The sequence below is a fragment of the Rhea pennata genome, chromosome 7 (genome assembly GCF_028389875.1).
Source record: "Rhea pennata isolate bPtePen1 chromosome 7, bPtePen1.pri, whole genome shotgun sequence".
Classification (NCBI taxonomy): Eukaryota; Metazoa; Chordata; class Aves; order Rheiformes; family Rheidae; genus Rhea; species Rhea pennata.
Window position 1 is genome coordinate 7,097,630 of NC_084669.1, and position 5,714 is coordinate 7,103,343.

The following is a 5,714-nucleotide window of genomic DNA, read 5'->3' on the forward strand; positions in this document are numbered from 1 at the left end:
TAATGTATACAAAGGAAAGCCCCATCTGCTGTCACCCAGTAAGTGAACATCCCTGCTGGAATACATTACAGTGATGTGTACTGTAACTGAAGTCATCTGAATGTTTCTCTACTGAATACAAAAAACAGTTCTGTAGGGGCAATAAAATGCATTGAGTCCTTTCCTGAAAGGTTACATAATTCTTCTTGTAGATCATGACAGATAACAAAATAATATTTTTATTTCAAAGCTACTATAGCATAGGGTTTGTATGAAACCTGCCACTATTTTTAGGGAATGTAGTTAGGCACAACCTCTTAAGGCATTCATTCCAAAATAGCGGGCAAACTAAATATTAAATGCTATCCTTAAACTGTAGCACCACACTCTGGCTCTGCTCAGTGAAAAATGATGGTGATTTGTGAAATGATAGTAATGTGTGGTATACAAATATTTTGGGTGAAATATATAATCAGTTAATTGGTTTATTAAATTATAAAACCTTTGTTTGCTTGAAAGAGCAATAAAACTAACTGACTAAATGAATATTCGCCCCTTTGAAGACTTCTTACATTAATTATGTTTATGCATCACTTGCAGCAGTAATGTTAGACAAAGGAAGCTTTATCTTTATATGCCATAGCTACATTGTATTGTGGTACAAATGATGGCACTGACTTTGTGTCTACATAATTACTGAAATCTTATCCCTTTTGTGTTTGCACATCATTTTCAGTTTTTTGGAATAGTTAAACTCCATTTTACTTTTTAATAACATTTTAGAAATCATTCTGATTCAGGTAAACAGAATTTGATTGCTTTGATGGATTGAAAATGGTTAGCTCAGCCAGAGCTTATTTGATTTGTTTCTTCAGGGATTACAAAGAATAGGATTTTATCTACAAACTGACAAAAGAGGCAATCTCTGCATTTTTGCCTATGAAATAGCAGATCCACTAAGCCATTCCTCCTTCACATAGTGAATGTATTAGTCATGGGGTTGCTTTCTATTCATTTTCAAAGTTTTTATTCCACATTGTATGGGGTGTCAAGCTTCTTTGTTCTTAAAAAAGATAACCTGGAAAAATAATCCTGTCAAATGGAGTTTGGGGAGATTCAGCAGCCCATTAGATTTAAAATAGATTTTAAAAACAAACAAACAGTTTCTCACCAGTAATGGACATCTTAGGCAAATGCCCTTCAACTAATGCAATGGATTTAAAAGCCTGAAGTGCCAAAATGCTAATTACCTGCCAAAGTTCAGGTTGAGAGTTCTCCTGTGGGTTTCCTGAGAGCTCAGTCCCTGACTCAGTCAGATTACATGGTTTTCCTGGTACCACTCTTCATTTTATCCTGTGTGACATGACATTTGTAAAGCAGATAGAGTCAAGAAAATGTCAATATACAGTATAGAGATGATACAAGACACCTTGAATAATGTGTTTGCAATTGTTCTTACACTGGCCAGCACGTTCACTGAGCCTTCTTCAAAAATGTTGCCTGCCACCGAAGTGCTTGTGCTTATTTGATTTAATTCATGGGTGAATAGATTGTAGTACGATGCTTAGAAAAGCAGTAAATATTTTTTCAGTAAATTTGTAATTTAAAAGCTCAGCACTTGTCCCATTCAGTCTCAGAGGGAAAAAAGGAAATATAAAATGAATTGGACTTAGACTCCAATTCAAGTGAGTAGCCAAGTATTGGAAGATGCACATTAAATGCATTTCTACCCAACAAACTCACGTTTTTGTTCCCCTCCATTTCATTTTGGTGCAGTGAATAGAGAGATGTTTAGACAAGTGCATGTTCAGTTTTCAGTGAGAACTACCAATCTGCTTAAAACAAAGCAAGTTTTTGCAGACTGGGGCCCCATGTCCCTACAGTTTCCAAATTTCACCCTTGTGCTCTGACTGCTAGAACAAGCTGAATTTGCTCTGTGTACTTTAAAACTCAGTTAAATTTGATACTGCATAATCTACTCAGAAAAGTCCCTCAATGGGAAAAACTGGATGTTCTTTTTCAAAATTTATGGCCGCACGTGATGGGAAATGTGCAGCGTGTTACTTCTATATCATCCACTTTAAATATCTGATTTTAAGTATGCTCTAGAAGATTTAAGGTGCAGTTTTAAAATGCCTCAGATTAGAAAATCAGCTTGCAGAGATAAAAGTTGGTGCATTTTCTCCTTCAGTTTGCACCATGAGAAGTTTTGGCCAAACATTGTGGTTTTCTCTCTTTGTATTTCTATGTGGATACAGAAAAAGCTGCTGATTCTGGTAACTTGAAGGCTTGGTTTCTTTCAGGAACCTGATTTTCCAATCACACTGTTCACTGTCTGAAAACATGTGATTGTTGATGGTCCCAGTTCAGAATCCTAAGAAGTTTTTAACACCAGCTCCAAAGATTTTCATATCCAAGCTTAAGCTTGGATACAGCATCCTCTCTATTATAGAAAATATACATATTCTATATAGTCATTGCATTCACCGCTCTTAATTTTAATTTTTAATTAAAATTTAATTAATTTTTAATTTAAGATTCACTGCATCATAATACACCCAGGGTTGACATAGGATAGCGTAATAGCGTACAACTGTTTATAACCGCGTGCATGGAATCCTGTTACACTGAATGCTTTCACTCTGTTGTTTCTGTTTTATTTCAATTAAACAAGAATGCTCTCTTTCCAAGGCTAAACATAGTCTCTTTTTTTCCCGATAAGAATACCTATTCTGTTGATTACACAAGCGATGAATGTTTCATATACTTATTTTTATAATTAGTTTATAATTAGATGCTTTTTTAGGCTAATTTGTTGACAGGAGAGAATACACAGCCGAAGAATCTGACTTTAGCCTTAAGCAGTCTGTTTTTCTGATGGCAAAAATGATAATCCATACTCCTGTGTAAACTCCAAAGAAATGCTGATAATCCACTGTGCCTGATCACAAGACTCGGCAGCAGAAACTGAAGGTGGAAACGATGTGCTGAGTAACACTGTTGAAAAACTCTCCAGATTACAAGTGTAGCACTGAGACCAATAACAACATGACATGGCACTTATCTCAAAACTTCAGTCAGATTTTGTTTGTCTTCCCCAGTGTTACCAGGATATGGTAGAGGCTACTGCTTCTTTCAGAGGAGACAAATTCCATGCTACAGTGTTTTTACTGTACAGTTCTGTTCACAGGGAATGAACGGTACATCACGAAAGAGTTAAAGCCAACTGCCTTTCAAAAGCAACAGGCTTGATCATGCACTTTATGCTGTTTTACAAGGCCAGGTGAGCTTCTTCATGAACATCAATCAGTTCATTGCCAGCGCTCTGAGCTCTCTCTGCTTTAACCTGAGATTTGAGTTGCATACTTCTCAAGCTTAATCCTGTATTTAATTAAGTGAAGGTCAGGATGAGGGTCAACTAGACTAGTGAACTTAATCCAAGACCCACAGGTTATACAATAGCTGCTTTGAGGAAGTATAATTGTAGATAGGAATCAAGAGAAGGAAAGACAATATAATTGAACAAGTTATATGATAAAGGAGGAAGGGGAAAGCTGGATTTTTTTCGGACTGTGTAGCACTGCGTGCATTTCACAAGAGTAGCCACTAGATAGCAGAATGGGAATTATGCTTTGGTGGGCCAAATGCAGAACAAACAGTGCCTCAGTCCAGGGAAATACACTGTTTGTAACCATGCCCAGCTGGTGCAAGTGTTTCACAGTAGACAGAGAATTTTAAGATGCTATTCAATATGTTGCTTCCTGTTGCTGTTATCATAGTTTGAACATTTCTTTCAGTAGGGTGAATGAGGAGCTTATTTCCTAAACAAGAGATCAACTCTGACTTTTGTCATGGAGAACACTTTCTTAATGATTAAGTTGAATGCTAGCTCAGATCAGGGAAGCACCAAGCCAGAGAAAATCAACCCAGCCTGGAATGCACATTAGCTGGCCATGGCAGGCTTGAGGTAACAGCAAGGCATTGCTGTTGCACCCTGGCACTCACTCAGGGTTTCAACTGGAAACTTCTGACATCTCAAACATTTCAAACTGAGGGGAGAAGATTGCTGCCATTGAGCTTTGGCTCTGTTTATTCCTGAACCAGTCACTGTGGGTCACAACTTTAAGGTGACTGTTCTTCAGAGAAAGGGGATTGTTCACCACAATCATTCATGTGGTTCTTTTTACTGCTGGCCCAGAGTGCTGTCCTTGAAGCAATGTTTCTCTGTGCATCTGACAGCCCAGGATCCTGGAACAGACAGTTTCCGTACCACAGATTATCTCAGTGTAATATTGATTGATCAAAACTTGACAATAAAAGCCCTTTACTTAATATGCTAGCTTAATTAGACAATTATAATGTTTTTGAAAGGCTAATTCAGTTGTCCATAAAATGTCTTTTGAACCATATCCAGAAAAGCAACGATCTTAGTTTCAAATGAGGAACAAGAGTTGAAGAGAAGGCTTCCTCAAAAATTTTGGCTTGGAGAGTTTCACCTAGGTTCCTACCTAGATGCATCTCTAATGAAGCAATATAAAGCTTGCTTGCTTGTTCCATCAAGCGTATGAGTGGGCAGGGATATCTTGCAGTCTTGAGATGAAAGTTATGTTCATGGCCTTGTTGAGTTTGAAGACATGCATCAATGCATTTGAAAGAGGCAAACTCTAAACATATTTTGTGATCAAAAACTTTTTTGAGCATTGACTGATGAACTGGTCCATTCTTCACAGCAAGGGTTTAGTAGATTTGGATTTTCAGGAGCGAGCTGGAGCTCTTTCTCCAAGTCAGAGGAGAAAGAAGGTATCTAGAACACTTACAAGTGCTCCATGTAGTGAATTGTTGCAGCCTCACCTGACAATTCAGTCTCTCATCTCTAATTCTTGTTCAGTTAGACTTGCTTTGGAAAGTCTAGAACTTAATTATTTAAAAACATTCCAAGACAGCCATATTAGCTGATCTTTGTTGCAGATTCAGTTTGTCTGAGGTTGTTTAAACTAAATAACAGCTCTGTATTTCAGTTATAGCTGATCAGGGAAGGAGGAGATTTAAACAAGGATACACTTTCTAACTCATAGCCTCAAGAAAAAAAAGGGGATTTTTCCATTTTTTTAAAAAAAAGTTTAAAGTAATCAGCTTCTGTGCAGAGATATTTTCAGCCTGTTGTAAATTTTTATGACGGTGCTACTTTTAGACTACTGAAAATATGAGTTTCTAGTAGATCTTGCAGAATTTTAACTATCACGTACCAATAATATTGCAAGAGTATTAATTATGCATCTATATCTATATACATACATACACATATACCTTCTCATAAATTTGTTCCTGTCTCTTCTAAGAACTGAATCTCTTGTGCTCAGTGAAGGAAGGAACAACATTGCAGTGCCCAGTTCTTTACCATTTTACCTGTTTAAAAATGAAAAACAACGATATTCTTATTTCAACTACATTGCCTATGAATAAGGTACCTGATGGATCTCTGGTAATTAGTTTTCAATGCCATCTCATTGTTTGACTATAGGTTGTTTCCTGTATTTCCTGTCTAAGCTTTAGCCTCCTGGTTTGTAAGTGGGGGATAGTGATGCTGTACTCATTTGCAAAATGTTTGAAGCATAGAGGTTGAGTCAGAATAAGACCTAATGCTCCTAGTTGATGTGAATGGTGTAAGCTGCATGTAAGAAGGAAAAATCTTCTGTTGTGTCGGACTCTTTCAGGAACCCAACCCATTCAATACT